The sequence below is a fragment of the Peromyscus leucopus genome, chromosome 3 (assembly GCF_004664715.2).
Source record: "Peromyscus leucopus breed LL Stock chromosome 3, UCI_PerLeu_2.1, whole genome shotgun sequence".
NCBI lineage: Eukaryota > Metazoa > Chordata > Mammalia > Rodentia > Cricetidae > Peromyscus > Peromyscus leucopus.
In genome coordinates this window covers 119,538,774-119,552,192 of record NC_051065.1, presented here as the reverse complement: position 1 = coordinate 119,552,192, position 13,419 = coordinate 119,538,774, and the positions used below count along the sequence as shown (strand labels likewise).

General features: G+C 38.4%; 1 pseudogene; it reads right to left on the bottom strand.

Annotated features, from left to right (window-relative positions):
- Nucleotides 1-4,144: 4,144 nt before the first annotated feature.
- Nucleotides 4,145-13,419, bottom strand: part of LOC114695389 — a 91,184-nt pseudogene continuing 81,909 nt past the window's right edge.

Below are 13,419 nucleotides of genomic sequence, written 5' to 3'. Positions count from 1 at the left end.
TTTTCTTTCAGTTTACTTATATAATATATGACTGTTAAAACCAAAAAGGCTTATCTCTCACTTTCAACAAAAACTAAAATAGTTTCCCAATATCCTTCAAAATGAGCTATCATATCTACATAAAATATCATTTAATATATGAAGGTTTATCAATAATGATTCCTATTTTCTAAATAAAAACACATCATCTTTAAAATGTTAATTTCATCTAGTATTTTATTATTAGTACAACTACAGATGCCTGCAGATATTTTACAGAAGGATGTGCCCAATTATATACAAGCAAAAATCTTCTTTTCAGATCAAATTCTGCATCACTTCTCTAGGAAGAAAGAGATATTAAATTATGATTTAGTCATTGGGCTCTTTGCTGATGAGAATGCAAAGCACTTGAGCATTTGCATTTGAAAACAAAATGGAACAATATAGCTGGTGCACTTCACAATAAAAGGACTTACATTCTGTCTGAATGTGAATAATCTGCTTCAGAAGTACAGAGTAAGTTTCCACTGAGTACAATGTGGTGTTCCTTCTCACTATTACTCTTGGAAAATTATTTCTGATAGAAACAGCTAGCACTGATTAACTGATAAACATCTTACAATGTAATTAACCATAATCTTATACATCAGACCCATTTTATTTATTTTACCTAATGTAAGATATGTTTGGAGGATAGCTCATTTTTATCCTCAAAATGGCACTGGAAAATCAAAGTTAATATTATTTGGTTTAAGATTGCTGAAGAGCCAGATCTAATTACTGTGAATAGCAATAGAAAATGTTTGTCTTATGGCATTTTATCCATTATTATACCGGTTCTTTCAAGTAAAGGTCAGATATAATGGGCAGAAAACAATGATGTTAATTTTTTACAAGTACCTATGTAACATGATAGAATAAAAATACACACAAAGTATCACAGGCCAGTGTGGTATTACTTGTCTCTAATCCCTGAATGCAAGAGCCTATGGTAGAAGGATCTTGAGTAGGAAGCTGGCTTAGACTACACAGTGCAACCCTGTCTCAAAAGAAAGAGAAGAAAATAAAAACAAAGACAGAAAAAATGAAAACAGAAAAGAAATGAATAAATGTATATAGTGTAATTAAAAAACAGTAATAATTGAAAAAAGAAATATAAACAAAGAACATGCTTATACTGATAAGTCCTCATTTAGAAAATACATTTTTGAGATTTTCCATATTCTTTGAGAAATAGACTCATCAAAAAAATAGAGAAAACACAAATTTTCATTAAATGGTATTCAATTAAAGTAAAAGACAACTTGATATTTTTCTTCTACTCTGATACTACCTACAAACCTAGCTGTGCTTTAATTAGTGTGGGTCCTATACAATTCAAATATAGTTAAAATATAAAATGTTTCCCCCAAAATATGTTGTAGAGCATAAACAGCAAGATGTTAAAATACTTAAAAATGCTTCTGAAATAATTTTGACTTTGCTAACATGATATTTGCAAAGCTTAACTTAGTAATTCTTCTTCAGATGGTTCAAAAAATAAAAATTGGGCAAGTATAAACATTTAAACATAAAGAAAACATCACCAGTTTTGCTAGATTTTGAAAGTGGTAGTGGGCAATTAGCTTTTCTGAAAGTTTGTGAATAAAGCATGGCATATATTCCCCACTTGACGAATTACACACATCCATTATAAGATCCCGAAAAGAAAGGATTCCCATGCCAACCTTCAAACCCTCAACAGGAATTTATTCCAGCCATAACTCCACACCGATGACAGAGCAAACCAACATAAAATGGGACTTCACCAAAAGGACTGTTTACAGGAGGGTCAGAAGAGGTTTCCTGTAAAATACTATAAGAAGCCCAAGTGTTTTGTTCTGTTTTACTTTTAGGCCAATAAACTCCTATCCTTTAAGTTATGGGTTTTTCTCACCATCATGTGATCAAAGATGTAAGGTGAAACAGCCCCATTTAGAAATGCCACAAAGAGAGAAGGTACAATATAAGCCCTGGAATAATGACTGTGGTTTTGTTCACATCCTTTCGTAAGTGAAGCGGGCTCCTTGGGAATTGGCGGTTAAATGGAATTCCAGTCGTGGGGAACATCACCAATGGTGTACTTACTACTGTCAATAGGCACGGTTGTGTGTATTTGTCAAAGATAGATGGCTTTGGTTTTGCTCTTGATTCCCAAGAGATGTGTCTTTACTAAAATGCTACCTTAAAACAAAACATTACAAAAAAAAAAATACAAAACAAATTTTCAAAGCACCCAAGCCTGTATTATTCATGAGAGCAACTATGGTGCATATTTAATTGAGAAAATACCAATGCTATAACAAGAGGCAACAGTGGCTTTTCTAAACTAAATAAAAGGAATGGAGACAGAAAAAAAAAAGTAAGAAATAGCATGTTATGAACTAAGAAATACCTCATCTACAAAGCAAACCCTTTTATCTTTACTTCACATTTCTGGAGAAATCACCATGACAGTAAAACATATGTTATGGTGACATGGTAATGCAAACTTACATGAATTTAAAAGGAAATGGAGAAATCCACACAGGCACACAGCAAACAATTGACAATGCTGTATCTGAGCTAAGAATTAGCTGAATGCACAAGTGATGGCTGAGATGAAATTTATTAATTATTCCAGTGTTTCATAGATTGAAGAAATAGACTGTAATGCCATCTGAATCATCATCGAATTCAAATATATACACTTGCACTCACTCACACACACCTAAAAGCACAGTGTGCATTTATTAAACATATTGCCTGCTCTCAAAAGACTTTTATTATTTTCTGAATGTTTAGGATAAATGGATCATTAACATATCTCAAAGTTTCTTGTGTGATTTAAAGTAGTTAGGATAAAAGTCACAGAGCCCATCTTGAATATATTCAAGAAACAATATTTCCTCTCTTATCTGGAGTTAAAGAGATTCACTGCCTCTTAACAGCCCAATTCTAACCAAGTGGTATCCTGTGGAGATTTTCAGTTTGGGCCATAATAGGAATCCTTTTCATCTCAAATCCAGCTCAGATAACAGTACTGTTTGGAGGCCCACTCCGGCCTTGAATGAAAGTGGAGAATCCTGCTATGAGTGAGATGTCACAGGCAAGATATGCTGCTGGCTTGCCATGCTAAAACTAATGCTTTAGGGGTGAAAAAAATGCCTTCCAATTTCAGGTATCACTCTTCAGAGGTAAAATGCTCTCCCTAAGGGTACTTTTCTCCCCTTAACAAATACTTCAATGTAGCTGTCTGTATTCTTATAAATAGTCATTTCATCGAGGCCCTTAAAAAATTCAAGTTTGACATGGTAGCTGACCAAGTTACAACCAAAATTTTTTTTATTCTGAGAGGCAAACTGTTATGGATTGATGGATGGCCCCTTAGCCTTGATATTCATAAGACACAGTCAGAATCAAGTCAATCATAGAAATATTAGAGAAGATTTTTCTATTTCATTTCTTCTAATATTGAAGAAAACAGTGGTATTATTTACATCAACAGAAGTCAGTAAAAGAATCAATTCTTTGTTTTAAAAGGATAATAATAAAATATTAAATAAATCATAGCAAGACAAAACAAAAACTATCACACTGGAGTTGAACAAGCATAGGGAAAAGAGCCCAAGAGAAGGAACAAGAATTAGAGACCCACTCTCACACACTCAGGAATACAATAAAATCACTAAACTGGAAGCCATAATACATATGCAGAGGATCTGGTATGGGCCTGTAAATGCTGCCTTGGGCTCTGTGACTCTATATGAGCTTTGCTTATTTTAATTTAGAAGGTCTTGTTGTCTTGGTATCCTCCATTCCCTCTGGCTATTAAACTATTTCTGTCTCTTCTTCCATGGGGTTGTTTGAGTCCTGAGGGAAGGGATTAGATAGAGACATCCTATTTAGGGCTTAGTGTTCCAAATCTCACGATCTGCATGATATCTGACTGGGTTTCTGTATTTGTTGCCAGCTGCTACAGGAGGAAGCTTCTCTAGTGATGGCTGAGCAAGGCACTAATCTATGAGTATAGCACAATGTCATTAGGAGGCATTTTATTGCTATTTGCCCCCTCTTTGACAAACTGTTTATTAACTTTTATAACAGTATGAATATCTTTTATTACACCCTATAATACTGGGATTCAGGTAGGTGGTAAAGAAGCAATAGTGAACTTGGGCATCTGGTCTCCCTAAAGTACTCGGTGCCCTACCCTTGATTCTGAAATGACTGCCAAGCAGATCACCCCACCACTGAAGCTATCCCATTCCATAACCAAAGCAAGAGTATTGACAGGAAATTGCAGGCATTTGTCCTTGGTCATGCCTTTCTGATAGGCAGCATCAACATATCCATAGACAAATGAGCTCCTGGAGCCTACAATGGCAAGGGACTACCTTACCATCATATTCTCCATTACAATTGAATACACCTGCCCTCCTTCCTGAGAGTCCCAGCCTGCAATGGTGATTCTTGCCATTAGATCTTTTCTGTATTGATAACACATCTCCTTAAAGAGACTAGCGGCTGTGTGTTCTAGTGGAGGCTCATTCAGTTCCATGGTAACCAATCTAATAAGTGACAGCATCAGCTATTGCTTGGGTATTAGCTACTAAGCCTGAGTGGCAGCAGAAGATATGGTCATGGATAGGGGCCAGCTTGCCAGTCAGTGGCTACTTGGCAATTTAGGATCCAGTGGTTCTTATGGAGTAAATTGCCTTGCTGTTTTTCTTGTAGGTCAGTTCACTACTTGGCCATGCAGGATCAAGTGGTCATTTTGCAGTCTGCTCCTGGAACCCCAACCCCATCAAACTGCACAGCCATGATTGTGGTCCCAGTGGAGATTTCCTCGTTTTTCCAGTCTAAGGTGAGAGCCTCTATTCCAAATGTTGGTACAGATCCCACTCCATGAACAGGTAAGGTAGCTGCCAAATTCCTCTTCTACTGCTACAATCGCTACTTTAAAACAATAATAACATTAGTATTTGATTTTTACCCTAGGCCCCTGGCTATCTAGTCTCAGCTTCTTGGTCATTCAAGCAGTGTCAGTTATGAGTTCCATCTTGTAGAGTGGGCCTTAACACTAATCAGATATTAGTTTTACTCCCACAAGCTTTGTGCCACCACTGCTCTAACATTTCTTGCAGGCATGACACGATTGTAGATCAAAGGTTTTGTGGTTGGTTTGGTGTTTACATTTCTCGTTCGGTATCATGCAGAGTACCTTTCTGTACCAGAGACACTAGAACACAGGAGTGTCTTTGTATGACTCTATGTAAGCACTAGTTCAATTCCTCTATGTTTAATGAGTTGTGTAGGTGCTGTCTTCAGCAATGGGGCCTTGCTGTCAGTTTGTGAACAGCAACCAATACTCTTGGCAACATCCTGAGTTGTCTGGGGATTCCTGTAGGAACCTTTTGGCCAACAACTCAATTAGATATAATTCGATCCTGGTACTGGAAGCTTCATTCTTACACCCATCAGAATGGTTAAGATCAAGAAAATAAGTAACAGTTCATGCTGGCTAGGATGTGGAGTAAGGGGAACACTCATCTATTGCTAGTCAGAGTGCAAATTAATACAGCTACTGTGGAAATCAGGAAATAATCTCATCAGGAAGATGAGAACTGATCTACCTCAAGACCCAGCTATACCACTCTTGGGCATATACATTTCATTCCTACCACAGAGATACTTGATCAACCATACTCATTACTGCTCTATTCATAAAAGGCAGAAAATGGAAACAGCCTAGATGTCCCTCAACAAAAGAATGGATAAAGCAAACGTGGTATATTTAAACAATGGAGTATTACCCAGCTGTTAAAAAAACAACAACAACACAGGTGAATGGATGGAAATAGAAAAAAATCATCCCGAGTGAGATATCCCAGACCTAGAAACACAAATATCGTATGTAATCACTTATATACGGACATTAACTGTTAAATAACGATAACTAAGTTACAATCCTTAGAACTGTAGAGGTTAGGTATAGAGTAAGGAACTAGGTGGTATAGTAGGTGCTATAGGAAAAGGGAATAAAATAGATAGTAACAGATGGATGGAGGGGTGCTGGAAAGGAAGGATCAAGTGGGGGTGGTGAGAGGAGGCCAAGGGAGTGAATACAGGGAGAGACATCTAAAAGTAAGGGGCAGTATGGACACTAATACAGTAGAAGCTACCTAAAACACATACACATAAAGGTGATCTAAATGAAATTTACAAATAATGGAGAGACAGAGCTCCACCTGGACATCTCTTGTCACCAGAAGAATCAAATTCTCAATCACCATGAAAACTGCATGCAGAATTATAACCAGTTGATTTTGTACTTCATGGCTTCAGGGATGACATGGCAGTGTCTGCCTGTCATCCATTTTGTCTTGTAACAAAGGACCACACACATTTTAATAAATAAATAAAATAGCTGCTGTCTCACCCTACCAGGAAATAAAAATGACAAAATAAATTTATTTTCCCCGAAATGATGTAATCCATAAATTCCTGAATTTTTCATCATAATCAAAGAAACTGTATTTCAATAAATGCCAATTTGAAGAATGTCTCCTTTATACCAAAACCAAATGCCAAACAAGGCTTTCTTCCTCCCATATGTCTCAATTCAGTTCACAATGGGATGTTATGTAATTGACCTTAATAGTGGTCTGGGCAGAGAATGCATAAAGGAATGAGAAGACCATTATATGATATTTAAGCCATTCTAAAATTGATTCTATTATATTATTCTGCTAGACAAAAATCTAAGTAACAGTGTTGTAAACAGGAAGACAACTGTGTGTCCTGGTTTGCTATTAGCGGCCATCAGGTGACACAGTGTGGTGGTATTGTGTTCCCCAAAATATTGTGCACCCTAATAAATCTATCTGGGGTCAGAGACAGAACAGCCACTAGATACAAAGGCTAGAAAATGGTGGCAAACCTTTAATCCTAGCACTCCAGAGGTAGAAATCCCTCTGGATCTCTGTGAGTTCAAGGCCACATTGGAAACAGCCAGGCATGATGACACATGCCTTTAATCCCAGAAAGCGAGTCTTTAATCCCAGGGAGTGGTGGTAGAAAGCAGAAAGGTATATAAGGCATGAGGAACAGAAACTAGAAGCATTTGGCTGGTTAAGCTTTTAGGTTTTGAGCAGCACAGTTCAGCTGAGAGCCATTCAGATATGAGGACACAGAGGCTTCCAGTCTGAGGAAACAAGACCAGCTGAGAAGTTGGCCAGGTGAGGTTAGCTGTGGGTTGTTCTGGTTCTCTGATCTTCCAGTTCACCCCAATACCTGGCTCAGGTTTGATTTTATTAATAAGAACTTTTAAGATTCATGCTATAACACAGTCACTGCTAAGGAGACCCACCCTGAAATATGAAACCAGAGAAAGAGACACAGCTTGGTTTCGTTTCAGAGTTTGGGGGGATTGTTTGTTTTTGTTTTTGATCATCATTACTTGAGATAACTCACATTAGCTGTTAATTTTGTGTACCCTTGAAGGACCAAGGTTGTTTTCAGTTTTTACAAATAATATTCATGATGGTAGTAATATTTTTTCTTTTTTGTTCCTTTTATTTTATTTTACAATACCATTCAATTCTACATATCAGCCATGGGTTCCCCTGTTCTCCACCCTACCACCCCCTCCCCTTACTCCCAGCCCACCCCCATTCCCACCTCCTCCAGGGCAAAGCCTCCCCCGAGGACTGAGATCAACCTGGTAGACTCAGTCCAGGCAGGTCCAGTCAGTCCCCTCCTCCCAGACTGAGCCAAGTGTCCCTGCATAAGCTCTAGGTTTCAAACACCCAACTCATGCAATGAGCACAGGACTCAGTCCCACTGCCTAGTTGCCTCCCAAACAGATCAAACTAATCAACTGTCTCACCTATTCAATGGTAGTAATATTAATGGCTGACTTTTATTAGGCTTTGTTATATATTTGGTATTATGCTAAGTTCTTCTGGCCTGCTTTGTAAAAGCCTATTCTTGAAAGATTAAAAAAAAAAAAAAAGCCTTGCCTACTGTAGGCATGTACAACTCTCCTGCCATCACCTCACCAATCCTCACAGAACATCCATGAAGTGTGAATAAAGCAAATGAGGAAGGCAAGGGTTAAGCCATCCATTTGTATGAAGAAAGAAGAATTAACAAGTAGAAGAACCAGGCATGATGTCTCATGCCTATAATCACCACACTAGAAAGTCAGAGGACTGATGATCACCATGAGCTAGACAGTGAATTCCAGGCTAGGCTAGGGCACAAGTTGAGACTGTGCTAGTTATTGGCTTCTGTTTTGTTTTAGTTTTTATTTATTTATTCTGTCAACTTGACAAAATCTAGGGGCATCTGGGGAAAGGGAACCTCAATTGAGAAAATGCCTTCACTACATTGGCCTATAGGCAAGTCTGTGAGGTATTTTCTTGATTGATGACTGATGTGGAAGCATCCAGGTCTCTATGGTCAGTACCACTTCTGGGCAAGTGGTGCTAAGTTGTATAAGAAGGCAAGATGAGTGAACCAGAGAAAGCAAGCCTACAGGGTTCTAGTGGCCCGAGCATGGAAAACATAGCTCTGGCTGCCTTTGACCTTACCCCAATCCCTCTGCATAGTTAAAAACCATTAGATTACATTCCAAAAGCTAGCCACCCAGGTCTCTTTCCCTTTTTCTGCCACTTCCTCCTCTTGGAGTTGACTACTAAGGTACAGCTATAAAAGTATTGAAGTCTAGCAATCAAAGAAAGCCCCCTTTTGGCTGCCCTAATTATCATGCCCAATCAAAACAAACCATCTCAGCCTTCCACAGGGTTCCCCTTTTACCTTTACAAACTTCCATTTGCCTATGGGCCATGTCTGTCCCGTCCATGTCTCTATCTAGAGGCAGTCCTTTGTCCCTCTAGGGCAAATATCCCTTTCCCCTCTCTCTTGTTCCCTTCCCCTTCTCCCTCATCCTCTATCTCCTGTCTTTGTCTCTTATTCTCTACCTTTTGTCCCCCTGGGACAAATAAATCTCCTTTGTGCTGAGGACTCATATCTTGTGCTGATACTGGTCCTTTCAGAACCAGTAAGCATCATCCATTCATGGTCTTTTCTACAGTTCCTATCTTCAGGAGTTCTTGCCCTAAATTCTCCCTGTCTTTCCTCAGTGATAAAGTGTGATCAGAGAGTTTTAAGATTAAATAAAACCTTTCCTCTCCTCATTGTGTTTGGTCATGGTTTTACCACAGCAACAGAAAGTAAATGAGATCACTGTCTAAACAATGCAAAGCAAAACAAAGCAGAAGCACATAAACAGAAGAATAGGATTGGTTGTATGACAAACTTTTTCTAGGGAGATGAAACATACATGTCTATTCACCCCAAGTAGGGAACCCACTACATATGGATACCACCAAAGTCCAGCTGTAAGAATAATGAGTTTTATTAGGGTTACTTACAAGAGTATGGATGAAGGGTTAGTTATGGGAGCAGAAATGACTCAAAGACAGCCCAACCCAGGATCCAGCATGGGTGACAGTTCACAAAGCCAGGAACTGGAGATTACCACATAGCCTGCAAGCAGCTCAAGAGATTGAAGAGTATCCTTTCCAGGTGCCTCAGTTGGTCTAAACCTCTTCCAAACAGTGTAGATGGTTTCTTCTTCCTGGCGGCCAGTCTGGTAGCGGGTTTGGTCTGAGAGTCTTCTTTTGCATCTCAGCCTGTTTGAGATCTTCCTTGCCACTCAGCTCTGCTGCACAGAGTGTAATGCTCAGCTTTATTATCTTACTCTGGCAAGGAGTAACCTAGTAAATCTGGTCAGTTTCAGGGACTTCCTGGAACAATTTAGAGTTGTTTACCTTCCTGCTTAAGGAGCTTCCTGCTGGATGGAATGTTTTAAACTCAAGAGGAAACTGTTGCACAACAAAGAGGCCATAAATAAAAGTAGGAGAGAAGAATGTTAATGAGGTACTCTGTAACTACACAAGATTAATAAAGGGCTTTGGACAGAGAAAATTCACTGTTGAATGGGAAAAACATTAATAGTTCTGGGGCCTAGAAATGCCATTATATTGAGGATGAAATTATTGAAAAAGGTAAAATATTAGTTAACTACTATTGAACTCTTAGTAATACTCAAATATGGACTAGTGGTCTCCACAGAGTAAGTCATTTGATACACACAAAGAATAATATTCTGAATTTGTAAATGCAGTGTGTGTGTGTGTGTGTGTGTGTGTGTGTGTGTGTGTGTGTGTTTGAGCATATGGTAATACAGATCTGTGCATACATGGGCACAGGGAGAAGTAAGACATTAAATGTCTTTGTCCATTGCTTTCCTCCATTTTGCATTATCACTGAACTGGAAGCTTGTTTAGGCTATGATGTCTGGTCAGCAAGCTTTAGAGATCCACATCACTGACAGTTCTTTCCCAGACTGGGGTCACAGACACAAACAGCTGTAGCTGGCTTTTTACAAGGGTGCTGGGGATTCAAACTCAAATACAAAGCTCATAATTATTAATAATTAATAATAATCAGAATTATTCATAATAATGAATCTCCCTTAAATTAGTGAAAACATTCCTTAACTTCTCTTCCAGACTTTCCAGATTGCTATAGCTATTTATTGTTAAATCTACAAATCTTCCCAGTAAGCTTGATTGAAATATGCATTACCTCAAGTTAGCCATTTCTTCCCTCCTCTCTATTACATAGAATTTTATAGACTGAGTGTCAGATAGGCCATGATGCAATGATGACCAATGTAATGAGTATTCCATTCTCCTTTTGTTCCTCAGTATAAAGCTAGAATAGACTTCCTAGAGTGCCTTGCATCTGATAGAATGGTGTACCTGACTTCTGGCCAACAGTGTATAGAACAAAGAAGTATGTGATATCCAAGACTAGCTATAAAACAATCCTTCCATTTCGGTCTCTCTCCATCCATGTGCTTAGAATCAAAGGAGAAAATAGCATGGTGGCAAGAGAAAACATGGGAAACTCCAGACAGCTTGAAGACATAGTTGTGCTAGGAATGTAGCTCAATTGGTAACAGTGCTTGTTGTGCAAGCATGGGAACCTGAGTTTGTTCACAAAAACACACACTAAAAAGCTGGGTGTGGTGAATAGATGTACCTATAATCTTAAAGCTCAGGTACAGCTTTAAGTGAATCCATGGGATTCACTCTCTAGTCAACCTAGACTACTTGGTGGACTCCAGACCAGTTGAGAGACCCGATCTCAAAAAAAAAAGGTAGATGAGACCTGAGGAACAACACCTCAAGTTTTCCTTTGGCATCAAGATGTGTCCTCAGAAGTGTAACACTGGTGTTCTCACTCACATATTTTCTTGCACATGTGATTGTGTGCCAATGCACACAAACACAGAAAACGTATCTAACTTTGAATGATCATAATAAACATAAAGAATCAAATTATAAAATTCTGTTCCACTGAATTTGGGGAAAGTGGTCTGATTTTTGTTTATAGTAGTTATCATTAATGACCTTGACTAGTAAGATACCACAGGTATATGTACTTCCCCAAATAAAATGATAGCTATATATCTCAGCACTTTCAGCATAACTATCAGGTCATTAAGAGAAAATAATCATTTTCCTTTGCAAAGTGAGCCACCTTAATATACATCTGCTTACTCTAATTCAGAATTTGTTCAGATATTCTGTGGTTCTGTTTTCACCATTCCTGTGAAAGGCAGCACATTGCTTTGTTAGGGTATCCATGGCAAAACATCACAGACCAGGGAGCTTAAACAACAGAAATCCATCATTTCATAGTCTTGGGGGCTCATGTCTGCAATCAAGGTGTGTGCCAGGTGAGTTTCCCCTGAGGCCCTTCTCCTTGGCTTAGATTTATCCTTTCTCTGTCTTTATAATGGTCTCTCCTCTGAGCCTTAGTATAAGATTCTCATTTTATAAAAATAGCTGAATAAGACTCAATCTCATGGCCACATTTTAACATATGTGTCTTCTTTAGATCCAATTTTTAAAGATATCAACATTTGAAGATACTGCAGTTAACCATTTTAGCCTAGGAACTGGACATTTTAGTTGGAAACATTTAGCCATATCAGGAACAAAGAATCAGCCAGTATTCTCATTTCTGTCTCTTTACCTCCCTCTGTTCCCCCAAATTTAGAGACACCTAGTCTGTGGACACAGTTTTGGGAAGTAGAAGGAACACAGATTTTAATTACCATCTTCTGGATTTTTCTTATGTCTACTTTCCTCTTCCTCCAAATCATTCTACTAACTACTCAAAAGATCTGCACACATTTTTGAACTGCTCAGTAGAATAAATACCATAATTTTACACATGCTGTGTTCAAAGTTTGAATACTGCATTCAACCCTAGAGTTTTAATCACTTGCTCTTCTGTTTTTGAGACATGGTCCCCATAACATAGAATGGCCACTACCTCAGAGTCCCAAGTCCTAGAATTACAAGAGGGGGCCACCACATCTAGCCTGTGCTTTCAATTTTATATTTTAATACTTGTTGCATTCAAATGTGACAAAAGTCTAGGTGTGGCAGTATACTGTTATGATACCAGTACCTGTCAGGGGTGGGAGTAATAAGGCAGTAGGATTTCAAAAGGTCAAGATCAGCCACATGCTACACAGCAGTTTAAGGCCAGCTGGGAGTACATAGCAAGACCCTGTCTCAAAACAATAACTACAACAACAAACAAACAGTAACTAAATGTATTTCTCTAACTCTGCAGCTTTTTTCCTAGCCCTTAGCCTCTACTTTCTCTACTCTTTGCTTCCGAACACAAGTGCTGCCATCTTGAATTGTCTTTGAGTCAACACACCCATTAACTCCACAGTACTTCAATGCCTCTGAGGAATTTCATTCAGTTTTCCCTCAGAACCTCTACCAGACTTCATTTCTACTAGTTGGACTCACGGTGTTGTTACTATAATAATCACTATATAGTTCTTCAATTAATCTTCCTGCTCTTAATCTCTACGACTTCTCTCTCTGGTAACAGGTGAAGGCAAATGGACCTTTATTCAAGGTCATACACCTGAACAGTAACAGAACACATGTGAATTGGAATCATTCGAATTCTCTGATTCAAGTATTTTGAAATATCTACACATTGATATAGAAGCTTTTTATCTGAGAAATTGTCACTTGTGAGCTTTGAGGCACAGGATTCATGCTGTGCTGCAAACAGGGGCATGCCATTCCATCAGCTGCAAACACATGTCTATGAAATCCAGGGTCATTTTAGTCTCTACTATATTATTGGGGGCGGGGGTAGTGGGGCTGCTCATTTAAGTTGAGCATAGCCATGTATTAGCTTTTCAGCACATGAAATATCTACTGTATCAAATGGATACCTCACAAAGTACATGCAAATTAAGATGAAAATGATGACAGCTATTGGTATCACATAAGCAGACAAGAA